Source organism: Aotus nancymaae, unplaced genomic scaffold (assembly GCF_030222135.1).
Source record: "Aotus nancymaae isolate 86718 unplaced genomic scaffold, 86718_ANA_hifiasm-v0.15.2.pri h1tg000016l, whole genome shotgun sequence".
Taxonomy (NCBI): domain Eukaryota; kingdom Metazoa; phylum Chordata; class Mammalia; order Primates; family Aotidae; genus Aotus; species Aotus nancymaae.
The window spans coordinates 49733909-49751722 of record NW_026988428.1 but is presented as its reverse complement, the minus strand read 5'-3'; the positions used below and the strand labels follow the sequence as shown (position 1 = coordinate 49751722).

General features: G+C 42.9%; 1 pseudogene; it reads left to right on the top strand.

The window, feature by feature from the left end:
• Positions 1 to 3593: 3593 nt before the first annotated feature.
• LOC105711968 (phosducin-like protein 3) lies at positions 3594 to 4325 on the top strand (annotated as a pseudogene).
• The last annotated feature ends 13489 nt before the right edge of the window (positions 4326 to 17814 follow it).

The window sequence follows — 17814 nt, the reverse complement described above, 5'->3', positions numbered from 1 at the left end:
GCCTCCTGGGTTCAAGTAATTCTCCCACCTCAGCCTCGCCAGTCGCTGAGATTACAGACACCTGCCATCATGCCAGGATAATTTTCATATTTATGTAGAGATGGCGTTTCACCATGTTGGCTAGGCTGATCTTGAACTCCTGATCTCAGGTAATCCGCCTGCCTTGGCCTCCCAAAGGGCTGGGATCACAGGTATGAGCCACCGTGCCCAGCCTAGAGTTCATTTATTTGTCCCATTACTTGGAGCAGGAAGTAGTTGTGCTCAGGTTTAAAAACAAGAAAAAAGTGAATGCAATAGAATGCAGAGAATGAAGTTACATTCCTGGTAACTTTCAAGGGTAGGTCATAAAAGGCAATACAGTTCCACTTGGCCCTCTGTCTCAGGACATTAGTCCTTGTTTAACCCAGACACCATGTTGTGAGGAAGCCCAGACCACACAGAGAGGCCACAGATAGGAGTTCTAGCCCACAGCTTCTGCTGAGTTCTCAGTCAATAGCTGCATCCTCTGCCAGGCAGGCCCCACCCCTTCGGTGATCCAGCCCCTCACCCTCGTCCTGCCTAGCTAATACCAGGTGGAAAAGAGATATCAGCCTCCTTGCTCTCAAACCTGGCCCAAACTGCACATTTGTGCGCAAAATTAATGTTGCTGTCATTTTTAAGACATTATGTTTTGTGGCATCGCCATAGCAATTAGAACAGGCTCCAAAGTTCACTTACCTCTTTAATGAAACCGAGAGGTAAGGAGTAGCACTCCCATTCTATTGCTAAGAAAACTGAGGCTCAGCAGGCCGGGCGCGGTGGCTCACACCTGTAATCCTAGCACTATGGGAGGCTGAGGCGGGCGGATCACGAGGTCAAGAGATCGAGACCGTCCTGGTCAACATGGTGAAACGCTGTCTCCACTAAAAATACAAAAATTAGCCGGGCATGGTGGTGCACACCTGTAGTACCAGCTACTTGGGAGGCTGAGGCAGGAGAATTGCTTGAACCCGGGAGGCAGAGGTTGCAGTGAGCTGAGATCGCACCACTGCACTCTAGCCTGGGCAAGAAGAGCGAAACTCCGTCTCAAAAAAAAAAAAAAGGAAAAGAAAATTGAGGCTCAGCAAGGTCCAGATCTTGCCCTAGGTCACATAAGTCACACAGCGGGTAAGGGAAGAAGAAGGAATGATGTCTTTCAGGTCTTTCAGGCACCTCATTGTGTGCCTTCTCCCATGCCCCACTCCTGCCCCTCCACCTTGACCACAGAGCCCACTTGAGGGGGACCGCCAATGTGCACTCACATCCTCCAGCCACCAGGTCAGTGACAGTGGAGCCCCTGCCTTGGGCTGAGTCCCTCCTCTGAGCACAAACGCCTTCTCCTCTGAAGGGCAGCAGCTCTGGGAAGAAGGCCAAGGAAGGTGGTGTGAGCCAGGACCTGCTGTGTGTGTGTCTGGACCCTAATTAACAGCCGGGAAGTCCACTTCCCTTGCCAAGAGGCCTGGAAAGATGGAACACTCTGTTTCTGTAGGTGGCCACAGGGCGTGAGCACCCCCAGGGAAGGCCCCAGATCGGACTTTATATTCTCAGAAAAACTCATTTCCATGAAACCAGCAGCAGGATTTGGCCCTACTTCAGGAAATCTGGGAGCAGACACACGGTACCACCAAAAATCAGCCTGCCCACACAGTGCAGTTACAGCCACCAAGTAGCAAGAGAAAAGCTATACTTAGCTGCAGGCACACATGTGCACACAGGCACATCCCACACAGTTATCTGCATGTCCTGACGTGGGTGTGCACACCCAGGCACAGACCAGCGTACAAAACAACACACAGACACACTCGCACATACACACCACACACACACACATACACACAAATTAAAACATAGTCATATGTACAATATACATTTAGCATTTTTATTCATGCTAAATTTAAATGTACATTCATGCAAAATGTATATCGTATGTATAAGTATATTCTCTTTTTTTCTTTTTTTGAGATGGAGGCTCACTCTGTCGCCCAGGCTGGAGTGCAGCGGCACAATTTCAGCTCGCTCAAACCTCCACCTCCTGGGTTCAAGCGATTCTCCTGTCTCAGCCTCCAGAGTAGCTGGGATTACAGATGCCCACTGCCACACCCAGCTAATTTTTAAAAATATATTTTGAGTGGAGACGGGGCATGGGAGAAAGCATGTCACTCAGGCTGATCTCGAACTTGTGACCTCAGTGATTCGCCCACCTTTGCCTCACAGGTGTGAGCCATCATGCCCAGCTAGTATATTCATGTCTTTTGGTTTTTCTGAGACAGAGTCTTGTTCTGTTGCCCAAGCTAGAGTGCAGTGGTGTTATCTCAGTTCACTGCAACCTCTGCCTCCTGGGTTCAAGCAATTCTCCTGCCTCAGCCTCCTGAGTAGCTGAGATTACAGGCACATGCCACCACACCCAGCTAATTTTTGTATTTTTAGTAGAGATGGGGTTTCGCCATGTTGGCCAGGCTGGACTTGAACTCCTGACCTCAAGTGATCCACCTACCTCGGCCTCCTAAAGTGCTGGGATTATAGGCGTGAACCACTGTGCCCTGCTAGTATGTTCATTTTAATGTATATACACAAGAATGAACATGCACACACTCATATTAGATGCATGCACACACTAGCACACAGGCCCATCTTCCCATGGGCCCTTCCCAAGAAGAGTTTAGAGCCTATCTGCCCAGGACCTACTCCTTCAACAGCAGAAATCCTGCAGGAAGGACTTTGGTTCCTGCAATCTGAGAAGCGAAGTGGTGGGTGGGTGGGTGGATGGATGGATGGACTCATTCCTTCCTGGAATTCATCAGGAAATTCTGATAGCTCTACCTTCAAAATATGTATGTAATCCAACTTCCTCTCACCACCTCCATTGCTGCCACTCTGGTCCAAGCCCCATCATCTCACCTGCATTCTAGCAATAGGCTCCTCACTCCTCTCTGCTTCTGCCCTTGCCCCCAGAGTAGACAGATTCTACTCAACATAAGCCAGCCAGATGGGGTGGCTCTCTCCTATAATCCCAGCACTTAGGGAGGTGAGGCTGAGGCTGAAGGATTGCTTGAAGCCAGGAGCTCCAGCCTGGGAAACAAAGCCAGACCCTATGTCAAAAAAAAAAAAAAGCAAATAATAGAGAAAAATCGATGAAACCAAAAGTTGGTTCTTTGAAAAGATCAGCAAGATGGACAAACCTTTAGATAAACTGACTGAACAAAAAGACTCAAATTATTAAAATTAGGAATGAAACGGGGACATTACTACCGACTTTATAGAAATTAAAAGAATTAGAAGGAACTGTTGTATACACTATTGTGTGCCAACAAATTAGATTAACCTAGAATAAATGGACAAATTCCTAAAAAGATAAAAACTACTGAAACAACTCAAGAAGAAATAGAAAATTCGAATGACCTATAACAAGTAAATATTGAGTCAGAGTAAATCTTGGATTAGGCATTGGTTGCTTTGATGTGATATCGAAAACATAAATAACAAAAGAAAAATGGAGAAATTGAACTTCATCAAAATTTAAAACTTTTGTACTTCAATGGACATCAAGAAAATGAAGACAACTCATTGGAAACAAGATGTAGGGCCCCAACACAGACACTGAGTGGAATGACGTCTTACACAAAAAGGGCATCTTGCCTCCCCAAGGAAAGTCTGAAAGAATTGGAAAACAAGGCAGAAGAGGAGCAGCGTGTCCTCCCACAGTCAGTGTTGAAAACATGAAGATTTGACTTTGGAAGAGCTGGAAGATCATGAAGACGAATTTAGTGAGGAGGATGAAAGCGCTATTGAAATATACAGACAGTAGAGACGGGCTGAGTGGAAACCAGCTAAACTGAAGAATACATCTGGAGAAGTTTTGGAGATCTCAGGAAAGGATTATGTTCAAGAAGTTACCAAAGCTGGTGAGAGTTTGTGGGTAATTCTGCGCCTTTACAAACAAGGAATTTCCTCTCTGTGCCCTGTTAAATCAGCACCTCGGCGGACTTGCCAAGAAATTTCCTGATGTCAAATTTATCCAAAGTCATTTCAACAACCTGCATACCCAATTATGCTGATAGGAATCTGCTCATGATACTTGTTTACCTGGAAGGAGATATCAAGGCTTAGCTTGTCGGTCCTCCGGTGTTTGGCGGCATGAACCTGATGAGAGATGAGTTAGAGTGGAAACTGAATCTGGAGCAATTAAGACAGACCTGGAGGAAAACCCTAAGAAACCGACTGAAACTGTGTTGCTGTTCTCAGTGCAGCACTCTATCCTCAGGAGGAGGGACAGCAAGCCCCAGTGTGACAGGCTGCAACTGCTGTAACTTGCAGAACTTTTTTTATGACAAATTGTCTGGATTTTTTTAAAAGGGAAAAGGCAAAAAGGAAGGTTTTTAGTTTTGTATAAATTATGTTTCAGATCTTTATATTTCAGAAATAATCATTGCTAGAAATTCTGTTAAAATTTTTGGAACTTTAAAAAATTATAGTACTTCCTTTAAAAAAATTAAAACCAGTTATTGGCATGGCAAAAAAAAAAAAGAAAGAAAGAAAATGAAGACAACTCAGAAAAAAAATTTGCAAATCATATATCAGATAGGGGACTAGTATTCAGAATATATAAAGAACTATTACAACTAAACAATAAAAAGACAAACAACCCAATTTTTAAATTTAAATTTTTAAATTCAAATAGCCATTTTTCCAAAGATGACATACAAATGAACAACAATCACATAAAACAATGTTCAATGTCATTAATCAGGGAAATGCAAATCAAAACTATAAGATGCCATTTCATACCCAAAGATTGGTTATATTTTAAAATGAAACACAGAAAATAACAAATATTGGCAAGGAAGTAGAGAAATTGGAACCCTCATACATTGTTGATGGGCTTGCAAAAGGGTGCAACTGCTTTGAAAACAGTTCAGCAATTTCTCAAAATGTTAAACTTAGAGTTACCATATGACTCAGCAATTTCACTCTGAGTTATATATCCAAGATAATTGAAAACATATCCACACAAAAATCTGTACACGAATGTTCATAGCAGTATTATTCACAATAGCCAAAAGCTGGAAACACCCCAAATACTCATCAATGGATAAGTGGATAAAGTATTATATCCATACAACATAATATTATTCAGCAATAAAAAGGAATGAAGTATTGATACATGCTACAACATGGATGAACCTTGAAAACATATTACGTGAAAGAAGGCAGTCACAAAACACCACATATTGTATTAAACATTTATATGAAACACCCAGAATAGTCAAATCTCTAGAGACAGGCAGTAGGTTAGTAGTTGGCTAAGGCTGAGAAGTGGGTATGGTTTTGGGGAAATGAAGAGTTAATGGGTATAGAGTTACTTTAGGGGTAATACAAATAAAATAAAAATAAAAATTGATGGCTGGGCGCGGTGGCTCATGACTGTAATCCTAACACTTTGGGAGGCTGAGGTGGGTGGATAACTTGAGGTCAGGAGTTTGAGAACAGCCTGGTCAACATGGTGAAACCCCATCTCTACTAAAAATATAAAAATTAGCCAGGTGTGGTGGGTGGTATGCACCTGTAATCTCAGCTGCTCTGGAAGCTGAGGCAGGATAATTGATTGGTGGGAGGCAGAGGCTGCAGAGAGCCGAGAATGTGTCACTGTACTCCAGCATGGGTGACAGAGCAAAACTCCATCTCAAAAAACAAACAAACAAATAAACAAAAAAACAAATAAAATTGATTATGGTGATGATTGCACAACTCTGTTAATATACTAGAAAACATTGAATTGTAAACTTTAGTGAATTGTTTAGTGTGTGAATTATATCTCGATAAACCTGCTAAAAATTGAGTTTTTTGTAACAAAAGGAATAGGTTATCATAAGTCATGTAATATTTTCATTTGGGGTGAACATGAAGATTTTGATTTAAAAGGGACTTGTGGGACTTCTCAGATGTTAACAACATGCTATTTTGGGGTATGAATGGTAGTTACATGGGTGTTTTTTTTTGTGTGTGATAATTTAAGCTGTACCCTCATGCTATTCATGCAGCTTCTGTATGTATGTTTATTTCACCAGGAAAAGTTTATGAAAGTATACCAAAATATTGATTTTAAACAAATTTAAATTTAAAACAAGTCTAATGGAATGGGTTAATGATTTTATTTTGTCTTTACATGTCTACCATTTACCAGTGGCGTGAACTTGGCAAGGCAGCCAACCTCTAGAAGCCTCAGTTTCTTCTCCCATTAAAAGGGGACGGACCCTATTATGTCTGTATAATAGGCTGAATCTGTAATTGTTAGAAACCACCTGCTTTTTGCCCAGATCAGTATAGGCTTTTGACATCATCTAAAAACATAAAAAGTTATCTGAGAAAATGCCCATTTTCTGGGCACAAGGTGAACCTACCTGGTCAGTGTGGCACAAAGAAAGCCTCAGTAGCATGGAGGAATGGGAGAAAAATCAAGTCTAGGTGAGTTAGGACACGGGCAGAAAGGCGGCAAAATGGGGATAAGGAAGAATGCTCTCTGGTGGGTACAGGTGTAGAGGCTTCTCAGCTGAGACCAAAGAGAGACTAGATTAGGGCTGGCAGTCAAACACCAATGGGCATGCATCTACCTCTGAGCAGGAGAAATATGTGTTCCCAAATCCTCAGGCCTTCAGGGATTGACCTATCTGTTAAGATCCAAACAAAATAACTCAGTCCTCCCTCTCATATAATTGCAGAAAGTCCAGTATCTCTACAATGTTCATCAGGGTAGAGGGAGAGGGGGAAGCTTTGTCGTTAGTGCTTATTACCTCTTACTGTGCTCAGTTCCCCATCCCTGCAGCTGTCTTGTTTCCTGTCTGCTGCTGTCTTTTCTCTTTACCCTAAGCTAAGGCACAGCTGTCCCTCTTTCCCAAAGCACTGATAATGTAAACCTGCTCCATCTGGTGGTACCTAAGGCTTTATCAAAGACTTGGAGATAAGGGGTCAAAGAAGCGCAAAACAAGAAACTATTTAAATTACCATCAGGCAACACTATCATTACAATGTCTTTTCCTTCCTCAATGCAGGATAGTATAAGAGTAGCCTCATACTGACTGTGCCTCCCTGAATGAGTTACTTAACTCATTCAGTCTTGGTTTCCTCATCTGTAAAATGGGGATAATCCTATTGCTTCCTAGGGTTCATCTGAGGATCACATAAATAGTACATTTGAAAACAGAATAGCTCTTCACATAGTAAATGATTCCAGTAGTAGTAGAAGAAGGAAAACGAGTAATAGTGTTGGATCTCTCACTTGGTGATGTATTTTAGAGGCCCATTCCTCCCCACAGAGTCCCTTTTCACAACTATTCTCTTCCCTGCTTCTAGAATTCCAAATCTCAAGTTTCTTGGGCTGCAAAAGAAAATAGCTAACATTTCTGTTTCTTTATTATGTAGAACATTTTGGCTACCTTTTGCTCAATCCCATCTATCCAGCATAATCCAAGACCTTTTCTTGCCATTCCAAAACTCTCCCAAACACAGAACCCTAAGTCAGGCACAGTGACTCACACCTGTAATCTCAGAACCTTGGGAGTCTGAGGCGGGTGGATCACTTGAGTTCAGGAGTTCGAGACCAGCCTGGGCAACATGGAAAAACCCCATCTCTACTAAAAATACAGAAAATTAGCCAGGTGTGGTGGCATACACCTGTCATCCCAGCTGCTTGGGAGGCTGAGGTGGGAGGATCCCCTGAGTTGGGGAGGTCAAGGCTGCAGTGAGCCCAAATCATGCCACCGCACTCCAGCCTGAGGACGGGAGTGAGACCCTGTCTCAAAAACAAACAAACAAATCCTAGACTCTAGACCCTAGAGCTCTGCCTTGAAAGATTTAGTAGAAACTGATTGGAGCAGTGGCTCACTCCTGTAATCCCAGCACTTTGGGAGGCCAGGGCGGGTGGATCACCTGAGGTCAGGAGTTCGAGACCAGCCTGGCCAGCCTGGCCAACATGGTGAAACCCCCCATCTCTTAAAAATACAAAAAAACTACCTGGGTGTGGTGGTGTGTGTCTGTAATCCCAGCTACTCAGGAGATTGAGGCAGGAGAATCGCTTGAACCCAGGAGGCGGAGGTTGCAGTGAGCCGAGATCGTGTTACTGCACTCCGGCCTGGGCAGTAAGAGTGAAACTCTGTCTCAAAAAAAAAAAAAAAAAAAAAAAGAATTTAATAGAAACTGAAGATAGAGTTTTTTTCTCTAAGCAGAACTCAAAGTCAGAGGACCTCTGCTCACCTTTCTCATAAGTTTCACGGAGAAGAAAGGTTGCCATACATTTGTTCTCTCTTTTGCCCAAACAATTCATCAGTGTGGCAGCTTAAATAATTATCTACTCATCCTTTAGGACATTTATATCATATCTGCATTGATTTATTCAACAAATCTTTCTTGAATGCTTATTTCATGTTAGACACTCTGCTAGGTACAGGTGAGCAGAGACACACCTGGAGCTCTCTTGGAGCTTTCAACTGAGTCTGGGGCACAGATATTCAATAATTACCGGAAACGCAATGCAAAGTGCAACAGTGATAAGTGCTACAAAGGAGAAGTGTCCAGAGGTAAAAGAGCACCTAAAACAGAGCTTCAACCTAATCTGAGAGGTCAGAGAAGGTTTTCTCGGAGGAAAGGATAGAGCCCAAACCTGTAGTCACCCTTCTGTTAATATCCAGAAAAGTGGAAGAGTTTGTGGCATTGTGGGTAGGTAGAGCGTCCAGATAGAGGTCACAGAAATGGCTTCCAACTATGTGAGAAAATCCGTGCTTTAGGGAGTCATCACGGAGCTCATGCAGATCATAATTGCTCCAAGAATTATTTCCAAAATTGGCACAGATATGGGCAGAAAACCAAGGTGAAAACCAGGCATTGTGGCTAACACTTGTAATCCCAGTGTTTTGGGAGGCTGAGGTGGGCAGATCACCTTAGGTCAGGAGTTTGAGACCAGCCTTGCCAACATGGCGAAACCCCGTCTCTGCTAAAAATACAAAAATTAGCTGGGTGTGGCAGTAGGTACCTATAATCCCAGCTACTCATGAGGCTGAGGCAGGAGAATCACTTGAATCTGGGAGGCGGAGGTTGCCATGAGCCAAGATCAAGCCACTGCACTCCAGCCTGAGTGACAGAGTGAAACTCCATCTCAAAAAATAATAATAAAATAAAACCAAGGTGAAGAAGCAAGGCCTTCTTCCAGTTTAGTGAATGTTGAGGTTGTGCCAAAGTAGTAAGAGCATCTCTAATACCAAAATCTCTGTGCACTATGCTCACACACACTGCGTTTACTTAACGTAGATGGAGTTTCCCTGACATACTGTGGAGAAATGGCCCAACAGGAGGCTTCTGTTTGCCTAAAGCATATAGGAAATATCCCTTGCAACCCATTGGGCCAGGAAACCATCCTTACGTAATTCCTCCTATGCTCCCGTAGCACCTGTTACATCTTCTGTCCATGCACTTACCTCATGGTATTTCATCATTTGTTGATATCTCTGTGTGTCTTAAAAGTTTGACAGGGCATGTAGCTTAGTGTTCAACCATTTACTATGCTATTATATGTTCAATGTTGCTAAGAACAATATTTTTCCTTAAAGACAGAAACTTGATACCTTGGCTGCTTGGCCAGTCAAGAATCTTGCATTTAAGGAAGTAACCGAAATATTAAAACATTGTGTCTGTGTTAAATGTCTTTGTATTGCATTTTAGCGGCTATTAATTGCTAGTAAAATCACTTTCTCTCTCTTCAGCTCACCTTATTAAAATCTCTGTGATATTAGGCAGATCAAGATGATCAGTAAGAATACATTATTAATTTTGCAACTGAAATTAAATGAAAATAAGTAGAAAAGAAATAAAGGTTTAGAACAGATGTTTGGGATAATTTAGAAACATGTTTGAAATGAACTAATTAAATATTAACCTTCTCTAAAGTTATTAAGCTAAAAATAGGAAAGTACCTTTCATATAAATTCGGTGATCTGAATTATTAATATGCAAAATTAAATGCCATGTTCAATTTCAGTTTTTTTACACAAACATGAATATTGACATTATCCATAAAACCAGAAAGAGTTAGCAATCATACGGTGCTTCCAGGCGTGTACGACATGGCAGAATTTCGGTTCCCATTAAATAAACAAATGACTTTAAAAATTTTAAAAAGCTGAATTTTTCAGAGAATTGATTTGCTAAGTGCCTGCGCTATTTCTTCCTGGAATGTAGAGAAAGTGACCTCTAGTGGAATTCTGATGAAGCATTTCTCCAGCATTGTTCACTTATTTAGTCAATCAACAGATGCTGCCTGGCTGGGCTCTGGGGCCAAAAACATGATTGAAAGTGAAGTTTAGGATGTTAGTTGAGAAGCAAGCATTTGTAGGAAAGATTGATCAGAGCCATGAGAGAGAATGGAAGTAGTTAACTTGGCAATGGGCTGGAGGAGAGGTAGTTGGGGTGGCTGGACAGAGGAGGGTAGAAGTGAGAAGGGCCGTTCACACAGCGAGCCTGAGCAGCTTGGTGCCTCCCGGAAACTGCCACTAGTTTCATTCACGAGGAATGAGCACTTGTAGGAGAACGGAAGGGCTTAGAAAAGTAGGCAGGGACCACACCATGACACACAACAGGGTCTGGCCTTTTTTCTGTTGGATGATGTCCCCCAAACACTGTTCCCGGGATATTAACAGAAGTAACAAACACTGCCCAAACCCATTCAGAATGCTAGTATGAACCAGGGCTCACACAGATCCGAGAGACTGTTTAAGAATGGGCTTCTTTAACTATTTGCAGCCCTCCAAAAGATCATGTCAAATAGACTAGAAGAGTTTTTAAGTCAGGGAGCAAAGGCAGAACTGGGAAGTGGCTTAGGCATGAGAGGAACTAGAGAATAAGCAACAGCTTAAAATGCTGTGATTGTGGATGGAAAGAGGTGCCAGTGGGCCCAAGCGGTTCTAAAGTAAATACTCCCAGCTGATGGGAGGCAGCATGTGTGGCTGAGATCTTACGAATACCCAGCAGGGCTGGAGTGGCAGTGACCTTCAAACAGCACCTCTGTTCTCAGCAGCGGCAGCATATTGAGTCATCTGTATGTGCCAGGACTGTGCTTTCTCTGTACTATTTTCATCTTCCCCAAAAGCCCATCAGTATTAGTCCCACTGTACAGGAGTGGAAACTGAGACTTACAAAGTTTCACTGAGTTTCCGAAGTTCACTTGGCTGGCAGGTGGTGTGGCTGATCCAGGCTGAACCCAATATGCGACTCCAGTTCAGTGGGCCAGGAGCCCAGCATTTTGGGAGTCATAAGGAGAGAGAAGGTGGTTAAAGGCACGAGAATCAATGAGTTCATCAAGGGAAACCATGAAGATGAGAAGAGGAGGGGCAGAGGTATTGGGTTGGTACAAAAGTAATTGCAGTTTTTGTTATTACCTTACCTTTTAGGTAATGGGGTAAAACCCATAACTTTAATGACAAAAATTGCAATTACTTCTGCACCAACCTAATAGAAACCCAGAGAATGGCAACCTTTGAGGAAACAGAGGAAAGGGAACTGAAAGAAGGCAGAGGGGGAAGGGACAAAGTGATAGAAATAGAACCAAGGGACAGCCATCTCCTAGAACGGGAGGGAGAGAGAGAGAGACTTTCCAGAAAGTATTCAGCAATGTCAGATGCCGCAGAGAAACTGAGTGAGGTGAAGCCTAAATATTGATCATTATGCTTGGCAGCCAGGAGGCCATCGGTTGTCTGAGAGAGAGAAACAGTAATGGATGGAGGGCAAACCCTTTATTAGGAGCTGAGAAACAAAAAGGAAGTGAAAGAAGGAGCAACCCAGCACTTGCTTTATCAAAGAACCTGGCTAAGAAGAAGCGGAAGTTAGATGAAGATACATGATGAAAGAAGAGGTTTTCCTCCTAAATATTGAAAAAGCTATGTTTATGGGTTCAGGAGAAGCAGACGTGAAAAATAGGTGGCTGAAGATAAAATAGGAAAGATGATTGGTTGAGTAAAGGACAGAAAAGGGATCAAGAGCATAGAAGAAAACGTTTGGATTGGCCAAGAAGATAAGGAAGGGAGGCAGGAGGGAGGAATGCATGCTCTGTGGATCTGTCTATAAACAAGGGCAGGAATGAAGAGTTCAGCCCAATACTTGCTATTTTTTTCTCTGCATTTGAAAGCAGAGGCAATGTCTGAGAGCCAGAGGGATAGAAAAGGCAAGGAGGCTTGAAGAGAAGCCTTCTAACAACTGCTGTGGAGTAAGGGGTGATGAATGACTTGGGACAAGCAAAAAAACCCCTAAGCAGCAGAAAGAAACTGACCCAAGGGGAGCCCATGAATATGTAGTGGCATGTGTCTGCTGAGTGCTGCGGTGACTTTAACAGAGCTCAGGCACAGGAACAGAAGAAGCAGATCCCAGGGCCAGCATTTTGCAGATCAGATAAGGCAGAAAAGAAATAGAATGCTGCTAAGATTTTTTAAAAATACAAAATTTAGGGATGTAAAGCCTGGGGGTGGAGGTGAGGATGGTGTCCTGATAAACTAACAGAAAATGGAGACATGGAGGGGCCAGGGGTCTTAGTGTTGGAGGTCAGTTCTGATGGGAGCAAGAGACTCAGAGCCCAGAGACAGGAGTTTGTGATTGAAGAGGAAAGTGCTAGCCATCTGTTGAGAACATCTTAAGTGCCTGGCACCATGCAAAGCACATCGTCCATAGAATTTTATTTAATCCTTACAGAAAACCTATAAAGTCAATATGATTATGCTCCTTGCTTTACAGATGAAGGAACTGAAGCTCCAATACTGCAGCGAGCTTGTGTGGTATCACACAGCTGGCTGATTTACCCAAACCTTCACATTTCCTCCCAGCGCTAAGGGTGAGAGGCGGAGCTGCTGGGTGATAAAAAGGTTAAGGGCGGCTTACAGGAGGGGATTGTTCTTCCAGAGTGGATTTCCAGGTCAGTAAAACAGAGAGGTAGTTTGTTTGTTCGATTGATTGATTGCTTGTTTTGCTTTGCTTTGTTTTTAGAGAGCTAGTTTTGTACATGCACTGGCACATTGATAATGGATGAGTAAACTACAGTAGCTGGCAGTGGGGATAAGGACTCTTGCCAAGGGAGTAGATTGTATGTCCAGAAGCAAGAGTACTGAGCAGAGATAGGGTGAAATTGCCAGAGAGAATGAGCCCTAAAAGTGGTGACCTTTTTCTATGGGACTGGACAGGACGGCCTATGTAATTTGATGGGCCCAGTGCAAAACAAAAATGTAGGAGCCTAAATATAGTGCTGTTAAAGGTACTGAAATATGAAGCTGCTTCCTTTTGCACTCTTTCTCTCTCTTGACCTGTCATCGTGTTTTTGATATTTCATGTCTTGTTCCCTGAGACATGGGGATACTTGCAGAGAGGGTGCAGACTCCCAGAGACGCCCAGTGGGGCCTCTGTTCCCTGACTCAGCGCATGGCCCACGGGCTTCTGAGTTCTACCTCCCCTGAAGTGCTGTACCCCGGCTGGAGACAGGGAAATCCATCTCCCCATTCCCACAGCCTGCCACCCGCACCCACAGCAGAAGGGGAAGAACCAAGGAATGGCAACCTGCACATCAGGATGCCCTTGGGACCTGGATCAGGGGTGGCAAGAGTCTATGTCTGTTTTGAGTGAAGTGTTTTGAGTTTTTCTAGCAACTTGGCTGGTAGCTACTGTTTCTAGTAGCCATCAGTGGCCCAGACAGAAGCACGTCAGTAGTTGTAGCACACAGAAGCACACCTGTACACATCTCGGGGTCACCATCAGGGGTTGCAGGCAAGCTTCAGTGACACAACCACCATGTGAAAGGTTAAGAGTTTTTAGTGCATTCAGCCCCTGAGGGATACACAGCATGCCTGAAGGACACACACACACACACACACACACACACACACACACACACACACGGTCAGTAAGCTCAGGCCGAGAGAGAAGGGACCCAGGGGCCAACAACTTTACTGGGTCCAGGGTATTATCCAAACAGATTTCCTGCAGGGAGTTTTAATTGGTGGGTTTAAAGCAAGCAGGTACTAGTTCCAGGAGGTCACGCTGTGATTGAGAGGCGGTCACTTTGGGTTTGAGGGTCAATGTCTGAATGGTCTGTCATTTGCAGGAACTTGGATGGAAGTGGAAGTCATTATGTTAAGTGAAATAAGCCAGGCACAGAATGATGAATATTGCATGTTCTCACTTATGTGTGGGAGCTAAAATAGTTGATCTCATGGAGACAGTAGAAGGTTGGTTCCCAGAGGCTGGGAAGGGTGTGCATGTAGGGAACAGGGTAGGGGAATAAAGAGAGATTGGTTGATGGGTGCAAACGTGCAGTTAGATGGAAGGAATGAGTTCTGGTGTTCAATATCACAGTAGGGTAACAATATAGTGCATATTTCAAAATACCAAGAAAATAAAGAATGTGGAATATTTGAAATACGTGTATACAATGTGTGAATATTTGAACTACATGTATACAGTGAATCATCCATCACACATTATATACATGGATTAATATATTACATGCATTTCATAAAAATGTATAATATTATGTATCAATAAAAAGGAGAATGAACGTTTTGTTTAAAGGAAACAGTGGGAAAGCTGGGAGCCCAGCCTGCTGGGTGAGAGAGATTCTTCCATGTTCTTATCTCTGGCCACCAGCTGGAACCATTTGGGTAAGAAATAATATTGGAAACTGTGTCAAGCTTGACTGAGCCCTGCTTCTGGAATGAAAAAGTTAAACTTGTATTTAACAACGGAGTTACAGGCACTCACTACATTTACCCCTGAAGAGTTGCCCACAAACACACTGTGGCACTGCCATGTTGGAGGGGAGATGGTGCTGCCATGCCCCACCTGAAGCTGCCACCAGGGATGCTCACTCAACCTCTGCCCTACTTGCACCTGTGTCCAGTCTCCCACCAGGAGCAGAGGGCAATGGTGGAACACAGGTGGGCTTGTTCCACCCGCATGACCTGGTCACTGCCTGGGGATCTGACAGAAAGAAGAAGCCTGGCAGGACCCAGGGAGCAGGGAACCAGAGGTCAAGAACCTGACCTGGAAAGGTGGAGAGGCAGCAAGGGGCAGGACCCCACGTGAGCCAAGGCTTCCAGTCCCTGGTGCATGCTCCAGGGTCCCATCAGACTTCACTGATAAAACACACAAATTGTTGTTTTCATTTTCAAGGGCCATCATAACAAAGTACCACAGGCTGGGTGGCTTAAACAGCAGAAATCTATTTCTGGAGGCTAGACATCTGAGGTCAAGGTTTTGTTTCTCCTGAGGCCTCTCTCCTTGGTTTGTAAATGGCCATCCCTATCTGTCTTTACATGGTCTTACCCGCGTCTGTCTGTGTCTTAACCTTTTATCATAAGGATATCGATCCTTTTGGATTGGAGCCCACCCCCAATGACCTTATTTAACCTTAATTGCCTCTTAAAGGCCCAAACTTCAAATTAAGTCACTGTATTTTGAGGTACTAAGGGTTAAGACCTTATAAGAATTTTGGAGGAGACATGAATCAGCCTATAAAAATTGTTAAGAGTTTCAAGATGGCAACTGCATAGTATGAAACCCCAAGCATGGGGCATCTGTGCACTAGGTCCTGTGTAAATGCACTAGACACATGCCCATGAGGCCAGCACTGTGAGGTCAGTGGTGCAGGAGCAACAGTGTGGAGCTGGGAGGCTCTGGCTCCCTCCTCCCAGACCTAGAGGTGTTGGGCTCATGGAAGAATGAGCACTCTTTGCTGGGCAGAGTGGTAAAGGAAGCCAAGCAGTGTCCTTGGATGAAAGCCAGATTTTGTTAAGACAACAGAGAGGGTAAATGCCTTTTATTTTTTTTTGAGATGGAGTCTCATTCTATCTCCAAGGCTGGAGTGCAATGGTGCGATCTCTGCTTACTGCAATCTCCTTCTCCCAGGTTCAAATGATTCTCCTGCCTCATTCTCCCATGTAGCAGGCAGGCACCACCATGAACTGGCCAATTTTTGTACTTTTACTAGAGATAGGGTTTAGCCATGTTGGCCAGGCTGGTCTCGAACTCCTGACCTCAGGTCATCCACCTGCCTCGGCCTTCCAAAGTGCTGGGATTACAGGCATGAGCCACTGTGCTTGGCCAGAAAAATGCCCTTAAACAGCTTGAGAATGATATGAAGTTTCTTTGCAAGCAGAACATTCCCCTGGACAGAGTAAAAGTGTCTGGGAGAAAGGTCAGCAGTGAGCGAATGAACTCCAAAGGGAAGAGACGTCTATGAGGATGAGAATAGGAGAGCATACACAGAACCAATGGACTTTACATTTCATTACTTTTAACGACACTTTAATTTCTAAATTCCTTGAACTTACAAATTAAATTAACACTTAATTGAACTTTAATTAAATGTTAACATTCCTTGATCTAACTGCTCCTGCACTTCACATACAAGCATGGTGTTACTGACTGACTGCTAGAAGGATATTTCATGCTGATCTACCCTTGTTCTCCTGTGGTCTCGTTCCAATCAATACAACATTAGGAGAGGACGGACTATGAAGAGGTACCTTCTGTAGCTTTAGGGTACTGCCTATTCTTCCACATGGGAAACAAAATCATAATAGATATCACATTATGGTAGTACAAATGAAGCTTAGTCCCTTGAATATTTGCTTGGGGGACGTTATCTTCAATATCTTATAAACATCTCTTCCAGTAAACAACAACAAAAGTCTTGTCTGCATTTATATGAATAGAAATACAGGTGATTAGTAAGTTTAAAGAACTGCAGCAGTAGAATATTACTACAGGAAATTAATAACATGTAAAGTAGAGATAAAATGACTTCCTTATACAGAGCAACATAATGAAAATATCGATATATTGTTGCATATAGTTTTTGTTTCCTATTAAACTATCATTAAGATTATAAGAATTGATTTTTCATCATACTAATAATAGCAATCATTAAACAAAGAAATACATGTTCATTGCAGAAACTTTAGAAAATACCAGTTGAGCATCATCAGTCCAAAGATGTGAAATGCTCGAAAATCCAAAACCTTTAGAGTGGTGACATGTTCATTGAAGTATTTCAGATTTTGGGTTTTCAGATAAGGGATACTCAACCTCTATAGAAAAACAAAAAAGAATCCCAGCACTTTGGGAGGCTGGGGCAGGAGGATCACTTGAGCCCAGGAGTTCAAAACCAGCAGGTGCAAAATAGAGAGACCCTGTCTCTACAAAAAATATTTTAAAAATAGCCTGGCATAGTGGTGCATGCCTGTAGTCCCAGCTACTTGAGAGGCTGAGGTGAGAGGATTCCTTGAGCTCAGCGTATCATGGCTGCAGTAAGCCATGATCGCACGACTGCTCTCCAGCCTGGGTGACAGAGAAAAAACTAGTCTTAAAAAATAAAAAAGAAAGAAAGAAAAGAAAAAAAAGGAGGCTATCACTATAGTCCTAACACAACTTTCTTTTAGATATTTTTATTTTTTCTAGTCTTTTTTCTATGATTATGTATCCATAAACTTTGTCTGCAAAAAGGAGAATCCTATTTTACAGTGTTTAGTAATCTGCCTTTTACCACTTAATAACATATGATGAACAGTGCTGTGTAACATCATGTTAGTGACTGATTTTAGTTATAATTTATTTAACAAATTTCCTGTTGTTAGACATTTGGGTTTTTTAAAGAAAAAACTATTTACTGTCATAAACAATGCAGCAATGAACATCTGTCTAGCTGTAAACTTTTATACCTCTATGATAATTTTCATAGGATAGATTCATAGACATGTCATTAAGGTATAAAAGTAT